The sequence below is a fragment of the Poromitra crassiceps genome, assembly GCF_964638095.1.
Source record: "Poromitra crassiceps genome assembly, chromosome: 25".
NCBI classification, from domain to species: Eukaryota; Metazoa; Chordata; class Actinopteri; order Beryciformes; family Melamphaidae; genus Poromitra; species Poromitra crassiceps.
The window spans coordinates 3,761,810-3,785,784 of NC_139649.1; the positions used below are offsets into that span (position 1 = coordinate 3,761,810).

At 45.4% G+C, this 23,975-nt stretch overlaps 1 pseudogene across 1 annotated transcript; it reads right to left on the reverse strand.

Moving 5' to 3' along the window:
• Nucleotides 1–16,190: 16,190 nt before the first annotated feature.
• Nucleotides 16,191–18,419, reverse strand: LOC310798448 (kinesin-associated protein 3 pseudogene; annotated as a pseudogene). The gene has a single exon. The product of its transcript is annotated as a kinesin-associated protein 3 pseudogene (transcript).
• Nucleotides 18,420–23,975: the final 5,556 nt, after the last annotated feature.

The window sequence follows — 23,975 nt, forward strand, 5'->3', positions numbered from 1 at the left end:
ACATGGATATGTTGTGGGAGAGGCTGGCATTTGTTATTAGCAGTGTATACAAAAGGTTTAACAGATGACACCAATAATAGCAATTAAGACAATATTAGCTGAGATAATGTGGGATAAGCGGAGATGTGATGACTTTAGATCAGATTAGAATAAGAAAACTAATGTCTTGATAATTTATAATTAACAACTCAAGCGACAAATTACACAAAATATAAAAAGTATTTGGAATATTTCCCTCATTAACACCTTGATTGCCAGCGACAAGTGTAGTCGTCAAACACAATCCAGCTGTTCACTGCCAGCGACGAGTTGACTCGTCAAAAAAAATCGATTTTTTTTTTTTGACGGTGGGATGTGCATCGAACCCTTTTACATCTCTTATATAGGTATTGGACGTGTACAACGTGTACAACCCATTCCACCGACCCACTAAGTGGTGACAGTGCTTTCCTGACTAGAGGAAGGCAAGCAAAAAGCAGTGTGACTGAAGCCATTCTCATGAAGGTGGATTGGCGAAGGCGCTTTCATTTCGCGCTGATTGCTGGCGGTGCGGGATTGCAGATTTGCATAGTGGATTGCGGGTGGGACACACTTTGAAACACGCAGCATAAATATGACCAGAATCGCAAAAGCTTCATCAAAGCCCTCAACCAAAACTCCAAGAAGCGAGCGAGTCTAACCAGACTTCCTCAAAGAGCGGCCGCACAGACAGGCTCACACCCGCACAGCAGCAGCAAAGCAAACTGGTGACAAGCGGGGACTGCCCCCTAGTCCGACACCAAATTGGAAACAAATCCCATTCTAAAAGGCTTTTAGAATGGGATTTTCAACCCATTCTTTTTTGTTTCTTTTTCGCTATAATTTAGAGTAATTTAATTTCTATTCAGAAATTTATTTGAGAGGTCGAGAGTATGAGAAAGTGCATTTGCAAAGGTAGGAAAGTGCTTGTGACATGGCGCTGCAGCCAAAAAGAACGCCCACAGGAGGGAGGAGTTGAGCAGAGGGAAGTTTACTGCTGTTATGGAGGAAATTACTGTTCAAAACTATTGTTTAGGTCTTACTGATGCCAAAAATGAATGGTTAAAGTGACTGTTCTATCGAATTTCACAAAAAGCCGTTTATCTCTAAATATTTTTTCTGATGCTGAAACCATGCTGTATTCAACTGCTAATGCTTACATAACTACTAACTCTACAAACTAACTCTTTTAGACAGAGAAAGCACACATTCTATTAGTTCTTTTTAGATGATTGGTGTTCACGAAGTCGTAACAGAAGAGAAACCTCGGCTCTTGTAAAATGAGCCTAGAATCCTCAAAAAAAAACCTGGCAGAAGCTATCTACAGCAAGAAAAAAACGGCTGGCAGTCAATGTGTTAATTCACCAATTCCTGTAAGTGTGAACATCATCTGGAGACATCGTGCAGCTTCAGCGTAGATTCAACAGAATCAGTGGAGCCAAACTGCAGACGAAATCCTGCCAAGGGAGTTGTCCTTCTTCAGACTCTACTTTGGCCTTTGAGGAGATGCAGCATCACTAAGCAGCGTGACCTCCTCTGCCCTCCATTTCATGGAAGTTTGTTTGTTCTTCAGTCGGGGTTAGAGTTGTTTTTTGTGGTGTTTTTGCCGGTGGAATCTGTGGGTTCCAGCTGTGGCTTTGAAACAGACTACTGTCACGTACATTATAGTGCATTGGAGGTTTAGTCTCGTGTAAGTGTTTTAGAACAGAAACAAACCGGCTTCATTCAACTACTGTAGTCAGAACGTTTTATATTATGGGATGGAAACTCAAATTTTGTAAGATCATTTGTAACTAGAAGTGCACTCGGAGAGTGCATACCTCCGCCAAGGCCAATACCCCAGTGTGCTATGATGTGCTAATTTTGTGAGTCGGATCAGAACCCTGACCCACCCACATCCCCCCAGCCACTCCCACATCCCCCCAGCCACTCCCACACCCAACCCTTCCAATCCCGACTGTCTCTGACCTTCCCATCCTTAGCTACGGCCGCTTTTCCCCAGCCCCACCCCTTTCCTGACCACGCCCCCTCACACCACCCAGATACACCTAGCCACTCCCCCTGCCCACTCCTCGAACCCAGACTCTCTATGACCTTCCTATCCCTATAGCTACGGCACCTTTTCCCTAGCCCCACCCCATCTTACTTACCACACCCCCGCCCACCACCCAGATACACCTAGCCACTCCCCCTGCCCACCCCTTGAACCTACGACATTTTGGGAGTCATGGGAAATGGACTTATTCTGACGTTTCGGTACGAGGAGGATGTGTTGCATCACCGGCCAGCTTGAGAACTCTTTCCTCTCAGTTTCAGCGAGTTTAGATTTGTTTACTTCCTGTTTTTTGTCTCACGTATTCCGTTAAGCTACAGCTTTTATTTGCAGCAAGGGAGTGTGGAGAGCTAGAAGCATCTGCTGACTGTGTGTGTTTGGGGGTGGGGGGTGGGGGGTGCGGGGGGTGCACACGCGTGCATTTTTATCTGTGCACCTGTTTATGCGTATATGTGCTGTAAAGTTTCTGGTCTGTCTTGGTAGGAAGATGCTATCCTGTGTGTGTGTGTGTGTGTGTGTGTGTGTGTGTGTGTGTGTGTGTGTGTGTGTGTGTGTGTGTGGCTGTGTGCGTGTGCACGTGCATGTGAGTGTGTGTGTGGTGGCTACAGGTCATTTAACCTGACAGCTGGCTGAGGGAACTGCCACCTTTGCAGCTGAACCAATTAGCTGTGCAGAGGCCCACCAAGGCTCACAGAGGCAGAGAGAGATACGACTGTTAATGAAGTGGACTTGGCCGGAGATGCTGCAGCACATCTATACCCCCACAACCTGTGTGCAGCAAAGATTCAGCTGCTCAGCGGGAACCAGTCAACCAAATCATCTGTTTAAAAATCATGGATTTGGACAGTAAGTTGGCTTCACATCCGTACAGAAAAGTGAGTACGACGAGTTTTTAAGCTGCATTTCTTGCATAAATGTTTTCATGAATCAAACTTTAGCCTTATTGATTACATTGTTTTTTTTTTCTTTGTTTGGCTGAAAACGTCGGATGGAAGCTTAATGTATGTTTTGTTACTAAATCCATATCTAGGAGATGGAGACATAAGTGGGACAGATACAGATGAATCATTTCCATGCATGTGTTATGGAGATATTGATTAAGATGGTTATACTAATAACAGCTTAGACAGTGCACGGATGAACATATTGCTTATATTGATTACAAACACAGTGTCATGGAGACTTTTTCCCCTTTCTTTTTTCACAGCTTTCATCCTTTCTTGTGTGTCAATCTATTCAAGTCCTGAGGCAAAGCCAGCCCATGGAAAACAAACAAACAAACAAACAAATAAATAAATAAAGACATAAATAATGCTTGGGTAATCATGGAAACAATGACCTTTGTTGTAATAACCCAGAAGATATCCAAAATCAGCTAATATGGATGAACTCAGAAGTGTTAACTCATTGAGTGCCAATGACGACGATTGTCGTCAATTGCGTTTTTTGACGGTGGGACGTGGATCAAAGCCTGATCCATCTCCTGTGAAAGTATGGTGGATGTTGAATGTGTAGAAGCTATTTTATGGACCTATTAGGTGGTGACAGTGCTCTCCAGATTAGAGAAAGGCGAGGAAAAAAGAGAGAAGAAGTCATGGGGAAACGGAAATCGCATCGGTATGCATCGATATGCATGAAGCATAACGTTAGCTGTGCCTGCAGCAGCCAATCTGCTGCCACAAATGAGCCCCTCCGTGTCCGCTGCGATAGCCCATCCACATGATTAGTTGTGGAGTTGTTATTATTCTCAACTGGAAGCCGGTGACAAATACACGCGGAACGCTGTAAAAAAGCTGGATGTAGCGCACTTTTCAGTGCAGAGCAAGCTCAGCAGAGAGCCACCAGAGCCACCAGAGACACACCCACGGAGGAGGGGTTTGCAGTTGGGCGGGTTGGGGCACGCAGGGCAGCATACAACACCGACCCAGACAGACCCAGACAGCAAGACAGGATTGGCAAACACAAGCTAGAATATCTGATGCCCACCAGCAGTAAATCAAGACCAGCAAGAAGCTGCAACCAGCAGCGCACACAGGGGCCAGCGCTGCTGGTTGCAGCTAAAAAATATTATTTTGCCAAACAAAATTCCTTTGTTTTCACTGTTTTATTGAAGGAAATTATTTTTGAGGTGTCACATCAGAAAATATTAGCTTCAGAGTCAGTCATGTGCTTGAAATGCTTCATTTCACAAAAGGCTAATTATCTCAGCTTCTAATTTGAAACGTCTCTTTTTGGTGAAATCAACTTATCTTCTCCGGCTCATAACTAAAGAACGAAAAATGATATCAATAAACTTTTTTTTGCAGATGATAGAAGAGAGTCTCATCGTTCTTTGGGCGTGTTCGGTGTTTACATAGTAATATCACACAATATTCTGTGGGCCTCAAGAAATCACTGAAAACGCTCTGAAACTCTGGCACTGGGAGCATCCGTTTTCCAAAAGTGGCTGGCACTCAATGAGTTAATAGAAGCCATTCTTATGGGAAACACTTCTGAGAAATGGAGTCATTTTCATAAATGATATTAGATGGTAGTGTTGGAGTACTCGAGAGCGGTCTCAAGACCACATGTTGATGGTCTCTCCGTCTCGTCTCTGACTCGCCCTCCATCGGTCTTGGTCTTGTCTCGGTCTTGGCCAACAAATCATCGATCGTCGATCGAAAGTTGTAACAGGACAAAAAGCAGCCACCTAGTGAATCGTGAGTGACCATAAAACATTTCACTTGGAGCAAAAAAGAAAAAGCATGAAAAAATTATATTTTCGATTTGTTCCCCGTTTTTTGTTTTTGTTTTGTTTTTGTTTTATTGCACCAAGTGAATTGTTTTAAGGTCGCTCACGATTCAATACAAAATTGGTTGGCTTGGTTCCAGGCTTAAAACTCTTTGGGATTTTTCAAAACATCTATGGAGAAAATGAACAGGGAATTCTCTGATGGAACAGCAGCTGAGAAAAAGTGGGCGGTCACAGTTGAGCTCAATGAAGCTGGCACCATTTGAACAGCTCATGTTTCACTGCAGGAGGTATGAAGGTCCCCAAACAAACCCCCGTTGACAGATATGAAGGATCTGTCTGTCCCCTTAAATCAACCAATAATAAGTTATAGTGGTTGCTTGTAAAAACACAATAAATCCCTGTGTGTGACATTATTTACAAGCAGACATGCTCAAAAGTAGTTGAACATGATGTGAATACAGTACACGACAATACATATCATGAGAGTATTTTGAATAAACTGGAGGGCGATGGTGGCATTCAGTGGCCAAAAGAGTATTGGGTATCGTTTTGTATTTCCTGATACCGGTGCTAAAACGACTGCAACGACTTTTAAATCAACCATCTCCAACCTCTCTCATAACCCAATTATTTAATTTCAAAACCCACCCCAAAAAGAAAAACATTACCATCTAACAATTTTAGATCCGTTATTGTTAAACTGCAACGTTTTTCCCTGTGGACAAACGTTACTATTTCACAATTTTCTGTGAGACTGGGTGGGCAGGCTCCGATGCCGGTTTTGGATCAGCGGAGGGCGGATTTTTCACTCAGCAGCTCGGGCATGGGTCCTAAATGAGGCACCTAATTATGTGTTGCAATTCGGTACCGGCAGTACCGGTTGTAAATGTACCAGTACCAGTGGTACCGAACGCTATAACAGAGTGTTGTGGTTTCACATGGGAAGCTCCCTAGTGTGGATAAAGTGTATAATAGAGTGTGATGCATGGACTTTCTGGAAAAATAACTGTATGGGCTCAAACTTTTCCAGACAAATATACCTTTGAGAATCCTATTTGACAGTCCAATTGAACTGTCAAAGCCTTGGTAGATCAGAAGGATCCAACTCAGATTCAGATACAGCCCTTTCAAAATAAACTAAACCTACTGAAGGAATTTTAGATGAAGTAAGTTTGGAGGCATGCCAGGTTTTGCATACATTTGTGATTTGGAAAATAATGTAATAATGTAACTGCACCTTTAGTTCCAGTGGAAAGTTGCAAAAGTGTTGCATATTTTACACTCATATGCCTCAACTCATGACAGGTGATGATCATCGGGTGCGTTCGTAAATGTCACTCTGAGCGGCCAGAGCGCACTCTGGCACAAACTGGACTGTTCGTAAATTGGGAGCGCTGTTGGAATACAGCGTTCGGTGATTCTGAACACTACACTCTCAGAGTGGCAGAGCGCAACACAGAGGAAGAGAAGAGAAGGGAGGAGAGAAGCTAAGAGAAGATAAGAGTGAGCAGTTAGCAGTTGTGTAGCAGTTAGCTAACTGCTAGCCAGTAACATGTGTTTCTAAAACTAATGACCCGTTCATTAATTCATACAAATAGAGCACGCTCTGCCTCTTTAACAGCCGCACTGTCGTTTAGTGTAGACCACTGAGCTATATTAGTTGTAGACTAGAGCGTCAGATTGGATTTATGAACGCACACCAAAGATAACGTTAGTCAAGTACGTTTAACGCTACGAGCACTATTATTGAATCACAAACGCGCACGGTTAGATAGCGGATGTTTTGTTAATCAAATCTATTTCAAACCTTGGCGTACTGTAGCCTACCTCATTGCGTCCATAAAAATTAGGGCTATGCAGTCGACATTAACGTGATATGCCAACTAGGTGTCGCACAAAATCAAAACATTGGGGCATGTGTCTGAGTGTGATGATGTAACGTTGTCAGCGAGTTCGCCTGGAGAGTTCACAAAGGAGGGGGCTCTGAGCTGAGCTCTGCTGCTTGTTTCCAGAGATTTAAAGTGACCGTGACTTTAATTGAAACACAAAGCCGGCAGCCGATGCTTATGCGAGGGGGGGAAACAAACTCCGTCAACATCTGTTGTGGCGGTGCGCCATAAATGTATCAATGAATGGGAAACACTATTTAAACTTCACTTATCTTCTGTTATTAAACGGCTTTGCTGAATACTCGATTCTGATTGGTTAATCACGTCAAGATGAATGGGGTCACAAACTTCAACATCAGTATTCCCAAAGAAGTGCCATTCACCTTGTCTCACTTCACTATCAATGGAAATGTTCAGTTTAACGTGAATTATAATGCGAAGTAGGCTTAAGAAGCTTGCAGAGTTTACGTTGTTATGGACGCAGTGCCAACCTAGAATCTAAGACTATTTCTTAGCTGAAGCAATAAAACAATTTATGAATCAATAACATACATTTTTTAAATCAATATGTTATGCCAATTTATTTGATTTCTGGGGGATAATGTACAGCAAGCCAGTGATGATTGGAAAATAACCCCTTCAGGGTGATTCAAGACCAACCCCTCCGCTTCGTGTCGGGGCTTATTTTCCAATAATGGCCGGCTTGCAGTACGTTATTCCATCACTGTGGTACAAACAGTGTCTTCTCAGTGAGGGAGGGATTGTGTCTGGTTCTGATTTCACTTAGAACATGATCTTCTCTTAGCCGAGCCCTTTCTTTAACTCTAATACGACTCAGAGCATTATTATGACCATTATCTTCTCCCTGCATGCTCCAGCTCGTCCTCCTCCCCGCTCCTCTCCATGCCTCATTTACTACATCCAATTTAGTCCCCCTATATGTCTGCATGAATAACCTCATCTTTTACCTCATCATTCATTTTGTTTCTTTTCACCCCACAGCTATTGTTTGCATAATTCACGTTTTAATATCGGCCATGTGGTTGCACATATATCGCTTTCATTTACTTCAAAAGGGATATGCAGATCATGATTTCACTTCAGGTTGTGTTTAAAGATTCTGCTTGACTATCAGTATGGTGTGGTGTCAGCAAGGGTGTAACTTTGGTTTGAGTAGTGTGTGTGTGTGTGTGTGTGTGTGTGTGTGTGTGTGTGTGTGTGTGTGTGTGTGTGTGTGTGTGTCTGTGGCGCGGGGGGGCGGGGGGGGACACACAAATACTAAAATTGAAAATCGGCAAAAGGCTGCAGGCAACAAGTAAACATCAGTACATTGTCATCACGCTGCGACACGCTGTCTGTTGTCTGCTCATCTCTCTGCGGTTTCTTAAATTGACTTTATATGCCTCTAAATATGCCTAAATATGCCTCTAAACTGATTGCAAATGCATAACTAACATTGTAGAAGATAGTTTTCTGTCCAACTGAACTTTAGAAAGGTGTTTTTGGCAAAGTTTATTTTCTATGTAATGTTTCTGGTTATGGTTTATTATTTGATTTCATTATGTATTTTTATTTTCAATTTTTTGATTCTTGAATTTTATATTGCAATTTCAGACCCCAGGAAGAATAATCGCTGCTTGAGGCAGTGGTTAATGGGGATCTTAAATAAATAAATAAACGTCATCGTCGTCATCATATATATATATATATATATATATATATATATATATATATATATATATATATATATATATATATATATATATATATATATATATATATAATCAATACATCAACTAAAGCTGGTCCAAATTTTGTTTAAAAAGACTAGAAAGACAGCACATACATGATTTTAAAATTGTGTTACTGCTTGAATTGATTTATTGAATTACTGAAATATTTGCTCATTTACAATAGTGCTTATCAAAAATACAAAAGAAAGAAAAAGTAAAAGACGTTTTTAAAAGACATAAGAATAAAATACCTTCTTGTGTGTGTATCAATTCAACCCTTTATCACATCACATTGTGGTGTATTTTGGTCAAATGGCTTTGATGTCATTCCAGAGTGCAATTATCTAACACAATAATTAACATGTGGGCAGACCTCTGCTCACTCTACATGTAGACCATGTAGCCAAACCACATGGTCTATGCTAATACGACGGCCTTTGAAGTCTGCCGAGGTGTAATTGTCCTGATCAAAGGGGCCACAGGCTGTCTGTCCCCTGCTCTGACACAACATGTCTGCTTATTACATGTGCAGGCCATGACGACAAGCACTGTGAGTCACACACATTATGACCTTTTCTCCCATTTATTTTCCTTTTAGTCTCTCTTCTCAGCCTCACCTTCGTTTTTTTTCCTTCTAAGAAAATTGCAAACTTTATTTCCAAATAATTATAGTCATTCAGAAAAGGGCTGACGTCTGCAGTGATGCGCTGGGAGAGAGTCATCCTGGCCTCTGGCCTCCCACTGCTGCTCATGTGATTCACTGCCGGCACAAGCTCACCTTCTCACCAAAAATGATAGCATACACTGCCTATGTATGGCATCACTGATGACATCATCACTGAACTATAGTATCAGCCTTAGGGCAATCAGCCTTAGGGCAATTAACTCATTGAGTGCCAGCCACTTTTGGAGAACGGAAGCTCCCAGTGCCAGAGTTTCAGAGCGTTTTCAGTGATTTCTCGAGGCCCACAGAATATTGTGTGATATTACTATGTAAACACCGAACACGCACAAAGAACGAGGAGACTCTCTTCTATCATCTGCAAAAAAAAGTTTATTGATCCCATTTTCCGTTCTTTAGTTATGAGCCGGAGAAGATAGGCTGTTTTGAGCAAAAAGACAGGTTTCAAATTATAAGATGAGATATTCAGCCTTTTGTGAAATGCAGCATTTCAAGCACATTCACTGACGCTAGCTAATATTTTCTGATGTAGTGACGTGGTGTAGTTCTGTGGAGCCTGCGTGCCCCACCCCCCTCTCCCCGCCTCAGCTGCAAACTCCTCCCCACACGCACCCAGTCTATTTTCGGAGCCTCCGTTTTTGCGCCGGGCGGCTCCCGGGCGGCTCCCAGCGCGACAAGGAAATGCCAAACGGGACTGCAGGGATAGGTTTGGCCCTTCGGCGTCGGGTGCTGCCTTTCTGGTGGGTAATCGTGTGGAGAAACTATATGCAGACAGACAGACAGAGGCAGAGGAGCTCAGTTGTGTGCGCGGATTGACTGATGTTCGCAGCCCGACGTCAGCTGCAGACAGAGCAATCTATATGGCTCTGGCTGCAGCATGCATCGGCTTCTCTTTGATCACGGCTTTTTGCTGCAGTTTTCCGGACCTTTCTGTAATCTGGAGAGCACTGTCGCCACCTAATGAGTCCGTAAAATAGGTTATACACCTTCAATAGCTCCCATATTTGTACAGGAGATGCCTGATGCTTTGATCCACGTCCCACCGTCAAAAAACGCAATTGACGAACATACTCGTCCTTGGCACTCTACGTTACTAAACGAAATGACGAAACATACTCGTCCATGGCACTCAATGAGTTAATCTGCCCTAATTTAAAAAATCTGCCTCCGTCAGGTCACCCACACAGGTGCTCTTTACACCCTGTGTCCCCACGTCCCCACTTCAGTTTATACCTCCCCTCCCCCACGGCCCCACCCTGCCTCCCCTCCCCCCCCCCACGGCCCCACCCTGCCTCCCCTCCCCCACGGCCCCCCCTGCCTCCCCTCCCCCCCCCACGGCCCCACCCTGCCTCCTCACCCCCCCCCCTCCCCCACCCTGCCTCCCCTCCCCCACGGCCCCCCCTGCCTCCCCTCCCCCCCCCACGGCCCCCCCCCTGCCTCCCCCCCTCCCCCACGGCCCCACCCTGCCTCCCCTCTCATCTTCCTGCTTCCTGCCTGCCTCTCAGCTCTGAGTCACCAATGCCATGCACCAATATAACGCACACTGTCGTGTTTGTCCACACACACACACACACACACACACACACGCACACACGCACACACGCACACACACACACACACACGCACACACACAGACAGACACCCACACAGAAACACCCACACATTAACATGCACAAACACACACAAGAAGAACAACACAATTATGGTTTATATTTGTTTGTCTTATGGGCAATTTACAAAGGCATCAATGCCAGTGTTGTTGGCTGTTTATGATTTTCTTCCTGAAAAAATATAGAAAGTTTTGTTGCTGTTCTTAAGCTTATGTTCATCATGCATATGGAGGACTGCCTACAGAATCCCCGCGGGGTGGTTTGTCTTCAGAAGTTTCTAGTCTGATGTTTTACGGCACCAGATCCTGTCACAGAACGTGTTGTTTTTGAAGTGATAGAGCTGAACACTCACGTGACATCTCTTGTCCTGGAAGAGAGTTTTCCATTCATTTTCTCCATAAACATTTTTGAAAAATCCTTATATAAGGAGTTTTAAGGCTGGAACCAAACCGCCCAGCGACCTACTGAATCGTGAGTGACCATCAAACATTTCAGTTGGAGCAGAAATAAAATATAAAGATGGGGGGGAATATATTTTCTTCCCCTGTCTTTATTTGTCTTATGTCTATGGAGAAAATAAATGGGAAACTCACTTCTGGGGCAAGAGAGGTCACGTGACTGTTCAGCATACAGTATTAGAGACTTGGAGGCAATGGATCTAAATGGTTCAGGGTTTGGAGTAGATACACCTCATGTCACCACACACAAAAGTGACTATCGGCAAGACAAGTTTAGCACATTTCATACACAGAGACATACAAAGCGGATCCATAAATAAAAGGGATTACAAATATAAAAAGATATATGTTCATGTGAAAGAACAAGCAAAATGCATTACTGAACATTAAAACAATCAAACGGGATTTTGCGCGGACACGCCTGGTTTGGCATGGGCGATGCCCAAACCTGTGTTTACGCCCAGAACCTGGCGATGGTATCTTCGCCAGAGTGCAAAATGACACTTACGGGGGAGGCAGACGAGAGCATAAGAGGGGCGCAAAGGCCAGTATTTTGTGCGGACACGCCTGGGCCACGCCTACACCTGTGTCTGCGCTTAGATCCCGGCGCAAAACTGGATGAAGGACATCTCTCTCCTGATTTGACCAAGTAAAACTCTTTTTTATACGAAATGTCTATGGAAAAATGTATGGCTCACCAGCCACCACTTGCCCACAGCCTTCCAATAACAATACATCATGAGACTTCAATCTTCTTGGAAACACTTTTTTTTATTTCATTCTGATTGGCCCAGGTTGCCCATATGGTGGACAGAAGGACATGGGAGAGAAAAGAGAGAGCTCTTGAGAGAGACACAATAAGAGACACACCAGGATGAAGGAAATGTGATGGTGTCATGATGAAGTATGATGGAAGGATACATATGAAATATGATGGAGTGTGATGATGAGAGTGACAGAAAGAGAGTGAGAACATGCTTCAGGGAGGGAATAAAAAAATAGTATGACAAGTAGGGTGATGGCAGGAGAGAGAGAGAGAGATAGTGATAGAGCCATATAGGCTGAGAGTCCAGTCCTCACAATACTCGTAGGAGTCTGAGCAGAGAGACAGAGGGAGATGAGGCAGGACAGGACCGTCACGTCGCACCCTCACACGTTCCCTCGCAGAGCGCAACACATTGACATGTCCTGCTAAACCGTCACACAGCAGAGTTCTTTATAACACACTGACATGTCCTGCTAAACCCTCACAGAGTTCTTCTCAGAGTTCTTTATGCCCCCGTGTCACTGAGATCTAATGGTCCACTGAGTCATATTCATCCATGACAAATATCAGCTCTACCCTGTAACGCTCTCAAACCGTCACGGCTCATGGCATCGTCATGCATTTTTCATGTGTTGGAATGGATTTGAGGTGGTATCACAGTGAGGGACAATGTCAGCTGTCCATAACTAACAGGGCCACACATCTTTCTAGCATGTCAGTTCCGCTATAGAATGTAAACAATTGAAACATGTGCAAATCATATCTTTTCAGTGGCGAGCTTGTGTGATGGACAATGTGATGACTACAGCAGAATAAGATGTAGCTCATAATGTAACGTGCATCACAACAACAACAACAACAACGAGCGTGTTGAGCTTCCTCTGCACTCGTGAGGCACCTTTCATCAAAAATGCTAATTGCCTTGAGCAGAAGCTATGGCCTGTAAAGTCTGAAATTTTAACCTTTAAATATAGCGCCCCCATCAGGCCGATTGGAAATATTTCTGGGGGTAGTTAGTAATGGTTACCAATATCTGTCATTGGGTCAGATTTGATGTCTCTGCGATGTACCAACTCACAGGAATTTGCTTCAACGCGGGCACCTCAGTAAAAGTGTTCCTAAGTGTCCAGGACTGCGTGACTGACTGACTGACTGACTGACTGACTGACTGACTGACTGACTGGCTGACCGACTGATTCACCCTAAAATGCAGGCGCCGTGGTAAACAAGACCTTGGTTCTCTGTTGTGGAAGTTCAGTTCACTTGAATCCCTGTTAATTACAACCATACTTCACATCGTCTTGTCTCTGCTGCCCGCATATAAATGAATCCATTCTCGAGTAAAACAAACCACAGAGAGAGGGAGAGCGAGAGAGAGACAGAGAGGGAGAGAGAGAGAGAGAGAGAGACAGAGAGGGAGAGAGAGAGGGAGAGAGAGACAGAGAGGGAGAGAGAGAGAGAGAGAGAGACAGAGAGGGAGAGAGAGAGACAGAGAGAGAGAGAGAGACAGAGAGGGAGAGAGAGAGAGAGAGAGAGAGAGAGAGAGAGAGAGAGAGAACAAACAAAATAAGGTGAATAAGAGAGATGAGTGAAAAGTGGAGAGAAGAAAGAAGTGGAGAGATAGGACAACAATATAATGAGGAGATGAATGGAGCATAGCATGGAGGTAGACTGAGAGAGAGAGAGAGAGAGAGGGGGGACGGGGGGAGACGAATTGAAGACGCTGCGACGACGCCACCGGCTGCTCAATCTTCAGGACTTAATTATTTTCTTCTTCTTTAGACATTGCTTTCTCTCCTGCTTGTTCTATCCATCACTGCAGGATGCTACACAGCCTGGAGGAGCAGAGCAGCACCATTCGCCCCCGTTTTTAGATGTATGTGTGCATCACTTTGCGCCGCAATTTCATTTCAGGCCAGTTTCAAGGTAAAGCCGCCATCCGTTTGTTCGGCGCAGTGTTCATTTCGTCGAGGAAAACTATGACGAAAAAGTGTTTGTCGACGAGCTATTTTCACGGATGAAAATTGCACGCTAACAAAACCAAAGTTGTGATCACAGAAACTACGAGGAAATCTATTGACATTTTCGTCAACTAATAAAAAACTAGCAGTGTAACGTTTTGTGTCACAAACGCGGGCCGATGTCACCGTGCCACCCCCACCGACACCCCCCACCCCGACCCCCGCAATAACCCCCGAGGCACCAGCTCAGACGACATTAACCCCCGATGCGCCAGCTCATTACGGAATTAACCCCTGATGTGCCAGCTCATACGTGCGGCCTGATAATCTAGTGCAGGGATACTCAACTTGCTTTGCCCGGCGGCCACTTTCGTGAAATGATAAAAGGCCAGGGGCCAGTTAATAAACAAACAATATACATTTTTCTGCAGCGGATTGTAGGTTTTTGGGGTGTCAGCCGGAGTTTAGTCTGACAATGTTGTGCACACCGGATAGTTCGTTAGGTTACAGTAAGTTAGTTAGGTTAAGTAGGCTACATACATAAGTACCTGGGTAGCAAGCAGACGGCGGTATTTGACAATTTAGCAGCTAAATCATAGATTTTTGAGAGATATTCCATATTCCAGACTGAAATGCTATAACAGAAGTGGAGTATTGGTCAGAATGACATGAACATTTACACACTTATTCAGCGGGTATCTTGCATGTTGCGTTCAGGTGCACTGTGTAAAAAAAAAAAAAAAAAAAAGAAGCAATTCCATCGCGGGCCACACAGACGGGGCCGCATGTGGCCCATGGGCCGCCAGTTGAGTATCACTGATCTAGTGTATTATACATTACATTCAATGTAATGATTCGCAGCACCTTAAACGTGAACCCGCCTTTCGCTCTCCAAAAAAATAAGCAAACATAACCAGGCTCTGTTTGAAATGTGGGACTTGGCCATATCCACACAGAACCCCTCAGGCAAAGCTGTGAGCATGAATCAAGATAGTAGCCTTGGAACAGCGCTGGTTTCAAGATAGCAAGCAGCATGTGGCTCGGATTGAAACCACACTCGATCTCAATATTGTGGCTTTACTAGCCAGCTTTATCTTTACTTTACTAGCCAGCTTTATCTTTACTAGCCAGCTTTATCTTTACTAGCCAGCTTTATCTTTACTTTACTAGCCAGCTTTATCTTTACTAGCCAGCTTTATCTTTACTAGCCAGCTTTATCTTTACTAGCCAGCTTTATCTTTATCTTTACTAGCCAGCTTTATCTTTACTAGCCAGCTTTATCTTTACTAGCCAGCTTTATCTTTACTTTACTAGCCAGCTTTATCTTTACTAGCCAGCTTTATCTTTACTAGCCAGCTTTATCTTCATTCCTTTACTAGCCAGCTTTATATTCATTACTAGCCAGCTTTATCTTTACTTTACTAGCCAGCTTTATCTTTACTTTACTAGCCAGCTTTATCTTTACTTTACTAGCCAGCTTTATCTTTACTAGCCAGCTTTATCTTCATTCCTTGTCACGGAGCCGCTGATAAGATGTATGAAAGTGATGCCCGGTGTGATAGCATTTTGTAACAAGATCTTTTGCTGCTTTATTTTAATCTCGTGCATTTTGGATTTGTGTGCTTGTGTGTTTTACTCTTCTGTACCGCGCAACCGCTCCCGGGACGCAACTAATCTGTGTGTGTGTGTGTGTGTGTGCGCGCGCGCGCACATCACTCACTGATGACATCACCCGGGGCCAATCATGCTCAGTAGAGCATTTGTGTGGCTTGAAAACCAACTTGAGTAAACTTGGTCACTTGAGCAATTGTGATGTCACTGATGATGTCACAATGTCTATGACAAGCGAAGTTGAGCTGAGTGACGTCACTCCATGATGTGATCAGTGATGGTCACTCGAGCAATTGTGATGTCATCAGTGGTGCGAAGTTGAGCAATTGTGCGCTGCACATGCCAATAGAGCAGGTGAGGCCACGCAGCAGCCGAGCTGCGGGCGAGGCCAAATAGAGGCCGAGCAGCGTATGCGAGCCCACGCATACGCGTACGTGACAGATGGACATTCCGTGCCATAACGGAAGGATGCCCTGGGTGTCTGTGCCCAGCCATGGTGCTCTCAGCCTGGGTAGTGGCAGCCTGGTGGTAGGGGGGCTTGCCCTGGGTGTCTGTGCCCAGCCATGGTGCTCTCAGCCTGGGTAGTGGCAGCCTGGTGGTAGGGGGGCTTGCCCTGGGTGTCTGTGCCCAGCCACGGTGCTCTTAGCCTGGGTAGTGTGGCAGCCTGGTGGTGTTTCACGGGCCTTTGGAAGTCGTGTAGAAGTCGGGACTGATGGTACCATCTGCTGGACAGATTACATCTGCGGCTCTCTTCCACATAATCTCCGTTGGCATATCTCTATTGCCGATGAAAAGCTCCCCGTCATCCCCATACAAGAAGGGCTCTCCTGCCTCCATCTGCTGATTCTCCACCAAATCCAGCCACTGGGCGTTGTGCAAGCGGAACTTCTCACTCTGGATCTTCTTGCCCCACTCCTCGTCATACTCAGCAATGATGTTGAGAGTGTTGTCACAGATTTTACGAATTTCAGCGTTGTCATTGTGCATCAGGTTGATGAGGTAAGTAGGTGCCTGCGAGTCTTGGATGATGACATCCCTGCTAACCTGGTGGAAGACCATCTGGTAGAAGACATAGACAATCTGGCACACAAACTCATCGTCCACCTGCTGGGCATTAAGTAGCTCAATAAGGGAATGAATAATGCCAAATTTGGCCAGCAGGGCAGCACAAGAGTCGTCCATGGACACGGTACCGATCATGATCACCACCTCCAGGATAAAGTCATCCTCAGCGGAACCTGGTTTGAGTCGATCTTTAAGGTAGGGCACCAGGTTGTATTCCTTAAGAACCAGCTCCCAGTTGAGGTCGGAGATGGTGAGATTGGCCATTGTGCCCAAGCACTCTATCACAAACTCATCAGCCTCCTCCTCGCTGATCTGGGCTGCCAAGTCACCCATATAGACTATGAAAAGATTCTTGGTGGATCCGTCATGTTGAGACAGGTTCCTGATCATCTTCATCATTAGAACATCCTTCAGCTGCAGTGCCCTCTTCATCAACATCTTCAGACCATTGCCTTCACAGATGACCTGTGCATTCCTCTTGTTGGCAGCCAGGTTGATGCACAACCAGATGAGCTCAGCATCCATCCTGTCCTCGCCACAATCAGACACCATCTTCATCATCTGTGGTATGCAGTCTGTATCAGCAAACATGGACCTGACTTTGTCATCCATGCTGATGTGGTAGAGAATACACATGCTCAGCTGTCTCTGGTCCTCGTCAGCTAGCAGTGAAGAGAGTTTGGGAATGAGTCCTGCCTGGACCATTTGGCTGCGCAGGCCTTTGTCGAAGGAAAGGTTGAGGAGGAGACGTAAGGTGGTGCTCTGGAGCTCCTTGTGGTCACAGGGAACCAGCCTGACCAGCTTTCCCACTGCATACGCTTCAGACATGTCATTCTTGTTCTCCAGGAAGATGGAGAGCTTCTTGAGGAAGGAGACAACCAGCACCAGCAGTTCCTGGTCCTCCCGGTCCAGCATCTTCAGCAGCATTTGAACAATGTTTTTCTTCCTCATCTTCAGCTCTGTGCGGGTGTCCTCAGCAAGGTTCAACAGCAGGGACAGAGCAACTCTGAGAAGCCGCTCCTGTTTGATCAGGAGGCTCTGGTACTTTCTGAAAGTATTATCATGTTCTTTCTTCAGAGTCTGGTTCCCAGAGCCTTCTTCATAGGACCTCTTCTTCTGCAGCTCATCTTGCCAGAGGTCATACCTCTTCAGCTCATGTTCTATGATGTCCATACACAGGGCCCCAATCTTATACTGTGTGACCAGTCCATGGAACTGGGAGAAACTGGAGAAGCAGAAGAAAACATAGATGATGGTTGTTGCAAGGTCATGGCGCTGCATCCCTTCCTCTCTCAGGACTCTGGCCAGGGCTCCCAGGGCTGTCTTGTTCTGCATGAGCTCCTCCAGGTTGTCAGGGTTCTTAGCCAGATGGAGGATGAGGGTGGCTCCCCTGGTCTTCTCTTGGATGTCCTCATAGAGCAGCTCCACATAGTCATCGATGTTGTTGATGTTGACCTCCTTGTCCTGCTCCGGTGTGAGGTCTCTAGGTGAGATCTGTCGCTTCTCTTGTTTGTCATTTGTCTTTTTGCGGTTTTGCAGATAGAAGATCAGCTGCTCCACCTCGGCTAGTTTGGACAGATCAATAAGCCTGCATTCCTCCACTACCTTCGCAGCCAAGGAGGCTATATCGGTCTTGGCATTCAAGCTTTTCAGGCGAATAATTTGCTGACACTCGCGTTCTCGTGTGACCTTGACGTCTGCCAGCTCTCCCAGGATAGTTGCCTCCAACCCATATTGAACGACAAGTGCACTCTCAGTCGGGTGGACATCCAACACCACCCGCTTCACTTTCCTCTTCAGACGCCATGCCTGAAACACTTCTGCCTTCAAAAGTTTCATGTGAGGTCTGCCTTAAGAAATGTGAGGTGAAAGAGACCGCACATTGGATTTTCTTCCTCTCGCGTGTGAAGTGTGTTGCACTTTTTTCTTCGGACGGGCTTTTATGACATCATCACCGATGTCACAATGTCTATGACATCATCAGTGTCTGTGACATTATCGATGCTGGAACAATGTCTGTGACATCATTGGGAAAATTGAAAAACTGGCTTCTTCACTTCCTGCCTATTCCAATGCGCAATGTGCAGTTTCAGATCGATCTGCAATCGGCAACGTGGACTCTCTCTGTTTCTCAGTTAAAATTTTTGTCCAGTGATAGAATCGGTCCCTATGGCAGAAATAGTGGACTATTTAGTCTGTTCGCCATTTTGTAGGCTACTAGTGTCTGGATTCTCCACTGTTAATTTGATTCACTACATAGTCCGCTATAAAATACCCACAATGCACAGCGATTTCTAGTGAACAGCAAATGTACTCTACATATCCCCCGGTATACCACAATGAATGCGGTTGTCTTTACCGAAGGAGAAGAAAGTCGCTAGCTCACGAGCTAACAGGCTCGTGAGATACTTGACCAGCACAGCTTGCTATTAGGAGACAGCACCATAGTTGACAAAACCACACATGCACGTAATTAGAATTTCAACGATTTAGGATTTAGCAGTCAAAACATGCAACATCAATACTACCTGAGGACATTTCAATCTGCTGGAGAGCTCGGTTTGTTTATGTGATAGTGGGTGCGGATTGCTTGCGTCACATGAATACCCGGCGCATCTGGTGACGCAATGATTTTCAGGAAAAAAAACCTGTGTCGTGTCTGAAACTCCTTTGATCATTACCTATATAGTTCACTATATGATAAACACTATATGGGGAATAGTGAGTGAGTGAATGAGTGAACGATTCAGTCAGAACACGGCTATAATCGGCCTAAATGCTGCAGCCAGACTACTCACTCGGTCCAAAAAAACGTCCCATATCACTCCGATCCTTTCCGCCCTACATTGGCTCCCGGCCCATCTTAGAATCCATTTTAAAATTCTGGTTTTCACTTTTAGAGCTGTCCATGGCCAAGCCCCCGCATATATAGTCGATCTTTTACACCCGTACGCGTCAAACCGGGCCCTGAGGTCCTCTGAGCTAGGCCTCTTGGGAGTGCCCCGAATCAGGCTGACAACCAAGGGGGACCGTGCATTTGTGGCTAACATCATTGATGACATCACCGATTTTATGCATAAGTGATCATCAGTGATTTATGACAGACACTGATGATGTCACTATGATATCATCTGTCATGTCATAAATCATTCCCTGCAGAGGCTACACTGTAAGGACCAGGCCGAGACCACTCAATCAACATTGAGTCAACACTGCAGGTGCAGGATGTTGAAGTTCCATCCAAAGACGGGGTGCCAGAGAACAAGCTGGTGTATGGAGAACCCAGAGAGCCCAGTCATGAAGACATCTCAGAGGTGATGTCACCCACGTCTGACACTGATGAGGAGAAAGGGTTGAAGAAGGATCACATCGAGGTGAAGGAGACGGCCGCCTCACAGCCCAACGGCAGCGAGGAAGACGAGGAGGAGGAAGATGAGGAAGAGGAGAGCGAGGAAGAGGAGGAAGAGAGCGAGGAAGAGGAGGAGAGTGAGGAGGAGGAAGACAAGGAAGAGGATGAGGAAGAGGACGAGAGTGAGGAGGATGAAGATGAGCAGAAAGCATTGAAGAAGGCTCACATGGAGGTGAAGGAGAGAGGCGAGGAAGAGGAGGAAGACGATGAAGAGGATGAGGAAGAGGACGAGGAGGGTGAAGATGAGGAAGAGGAAGAGAGCGAGGAGGAGAGCGAGGAGGAGGAAGATGAGGAGAAAGAGTTGAAGGAGGACCACATCGGGGTGAAGGAGACGACAGCCACAAAGGCTGACAGCAGTGAGGAAGACGATGAAGACGAGGAAGAGGAAGAGGAGGAGAGTGAGGAGGAAGAGGAGGAGAGTGAGGAAGAGGATGAGGAAGAGGACGAGAGTGAGGAGGATGAAGATGAGCAGAAAGCGTTGAAGAAGGCTCACATGGAGCTGAAGGAGACAGCAGCCTCGCAGAGCAGCGAGGAAGACGAGGAGGAGGAGGAGGAGGAAGATGAGGAGGAGAGCGAGGATGAGGAGGAAGATGAGGAAGAGGACGAGGAAGAAGAGGAGGAGCACAAGGAAGAGGAGGCGGAAAAGGAGGAGAGCGAGGAGGAAGACGAGGAAGAAGATGAGGAAGAGGAAAGTGAGGAGAGCGAGGAGAGTGAGGAGGAAGAGGAGGAGAGCGAGGAGGAGAGCGAGGAGGAGGAGGAGAGCAAGAGGGTAGTGATGCCGAAAAGCCTTGTTCTGCCGCAAAACCGTGTTCCGATCGCTCAAATCGCACAAAATCATGCACTCCACTCCACGGCATTCCCAGCAGTGCACCCACCTAGGGTTGCAGGGGTTAACCGGTTTGACTATTAACCGCGATTTAAAACTGCAGAGGCTCCGTAACACCGGGTGTTGTGTTGTCAAAATAAGTCCGCCAGTTTAAACTCCCATGCGGCGCAGACAGCGCTGGAACGAGAGGAACCGGTCTCTCGCTTAGTTTCCGCACGGACTATTTAGCGGGTGCACAAAACACAGCTCATCCCAAAGAGATGATCTCTTCCCCCCAAAAAAACATCTAGGGCTCTATCGTTGCAACGGCCTAAAAACAGCGCTACAGGTGGCCTTAAGCATTATAACCACGCCTTTTAAGCGTAAAATTATGCACAATCTGCTCATTGGGGAAGTGCAGTAAACAAATCACAAGCTTCCCTTTTAAGCTCCAATTCCACGGAGCGATCCAGTCCGGTGGTCAGAAAAGCCAAGTGCTCTGCTCCCCCCCTCCCTTTCATCCCCGTCTGTCTGTCTCCATATATAGGCTATTATTCCATATTATTATGCTTCTCAAACCAATCTAACTGCAGTTTAAATATTGCAAGCATGTAAATACGATACACTATAGCAAGATCAAAGTGAAAAGAATGTTCTAAACGCATTGGCTAGAAAAATATAGCCTATCCCTATGTCATGATGAGATTAGATTGGTGAATGTTTGTCCAGAATGATATCGTTTTCTCTCCCCTGCTGCACAGGTAGGATGATGCACATAAATATAGCCTACATTATGTAAAGTCATTGCTGGAGCGGACATCACAGTACAGCCGTGTTGCGGCTGTCTCTCATCTAAATCACATAAAATCTGCGTGGGATATACGGTATATACCACCTAGGTTACATATACTGTATGTTTCACATAGGGTTGTGTTTGGATGTCTGTTTTATTTTGGCCAATATTGAAATGTTCGAGAATTGCATGTTGTGTGAACAGAAACATTATTTCTATCTACCACTTTAGGCAATTTAGGCTGATTTGGTTGATATTTCTTCTCGAAATGTATTAGTCTCAATGCATGCTGGGAGATTTGAGGGAGTGAGAGAGAGAGAGAGAGAACAGCCTCTGAATGACAGGGGCAAGAGTGTGAGATGGCAGAGGAGAGCTCCGCGCAATTACAATAGCCTATAACTGGCGCACTGAATAAGGCCTGGTTTTGAAAAGCGCTAAGCGCTAAATTAACGCCAGGGGGGAAGATATCGTTAGGCCGGTATTTAAGGCCGAAATGCCCATTCTGGCCTATTCTGGCACTGCGCCACGCCTCTTTGCCGTAAAGCGCATTTCGGGGCCTAAAACCATGTTGCTATCTTCCCGAGGCAGGCGCAAGGCACGTTTTTTTTGCGTTTAACGCCAGTTTTTGCGCCTAAGGCCTGTGGGAGAATAGGGCCCCTAAAGTCATCGGTATGGCAGCATTTCGGTTACAAAAAGGACGCCCAGGGTGTTGTTAAAGACGACGGCTCCCCAATCTGCAAAACCTGCCGAAGTTGCAGTCGCAGTCGCAGCTAAGGGCTCCAACACCTCCAACCTTCTACAACACCTGCATAACGTTAGACGATTAAAAATGAATAATAATCAAACTAATAGGCATGGATGAAGATGACACAGTTGATGATAACACTCAAGTGTATTACCCACATTCGTTATATTTCTCATAGGTGGTCACTAAAAGTTAATCAAAATGTACACTAAAAGATAAGTTAGATCTGTTTTTCCACCAGGTTTTACAAGTTCTCTACTCAGGTGATCCAAAAGAAATGTAGAAAAATAATACACCTGCCTGACTATGTTTTGTTCCAAAGAGATCTACTGTCATAAATATTACAGTCAGACTTTGTTTATTTTATTTATTATTTTGGACAAATATTTGCCTTTATTTACCTTTCAAAAGACAGCAACCTTTAAACATTGCATGGAAAATACAATAAAACCTCTGTTCAAAGAATGCTCATGTGATTTTTATACGTCCATAAATAATCGTGAAACCGTGATAATCGTGGTTTTTTCTCAGACTGTAATCGTACATAAAAAAAAAAATCGCTGCATCCCTACACCCACCGAGTTCGGACGTCTCAAAGACCATCGCTATATAAACTAATGCATACTGTCATGAGCTTAGCATTAGCATCGCTGTGTTTTGCAAAGGGGACAGACTCACCACAGCTCTCGTAGTCTTCGGCACACACACTCGTCTCTAGGCTCACTGCCCCTCGGCGTCATCCACACTGTCCTGCCTGCACCCGGTCCGGTCCCGGACCCTCTGGTACGGCTCAGCAAGCCCCCTCTCCGCCAGCTCGTGCTGGGCTGCATTCGGCCATTGCCTCCACAACAACTGAGTTCCACGTTTGACACCGTCGACCACTAAACCCTGATAAAGAGGTTAGATATGTGTGCTAATTAGACCGATTAGTTCTTGTTAGCCTATATATCTTGAGCCATCACAAGTGCATAGGGACAGGGCCATCACAAGTGCATAGAGGCAACTCTGGGCTGTTGTGACACAAGTGCACCAAAAAGCACATCTTGATGGTAGACATGCTCTCTCTCTCTCTCTGTCACACACACACACACACACGCACGCACACGCACACGCACGCACGCACGCACACACACACACACACACACACACGCACGCACACGCACACACACACACACACTTTTACTATTGAAGAAGCATTTCATGTCAACAGGGGTGAACAAAGGATTTGTCTTACAAACACAAGCTTCTCCAAGGAAAGCCTGTAGAAAGTACAACAGATTCACTCATGTATATCCATGGAGTCGTTTACACACACACACACACACACACACACACACACACACACACACACACACACGTTTACACGCACGCACACGTTTACACACACACACACACACACACACACACACACACACACACACACACACACACACACACACAATACACATACACTAAAAGAGACAAGTTGTCACGCAGTGTGAAATGTCAAACCCAGGGGCAAATAAAGGAGATGAGGAGAAGCGGAGGATGAAACATGTGTCTCATACCGTACGCATGCGTTTACATCCACCTGACAAAACAAAAGCTGCACCATGTGGAGTCAACAGTCATAACAAGCAGAAATGGCCTCATTGACAGTTTTA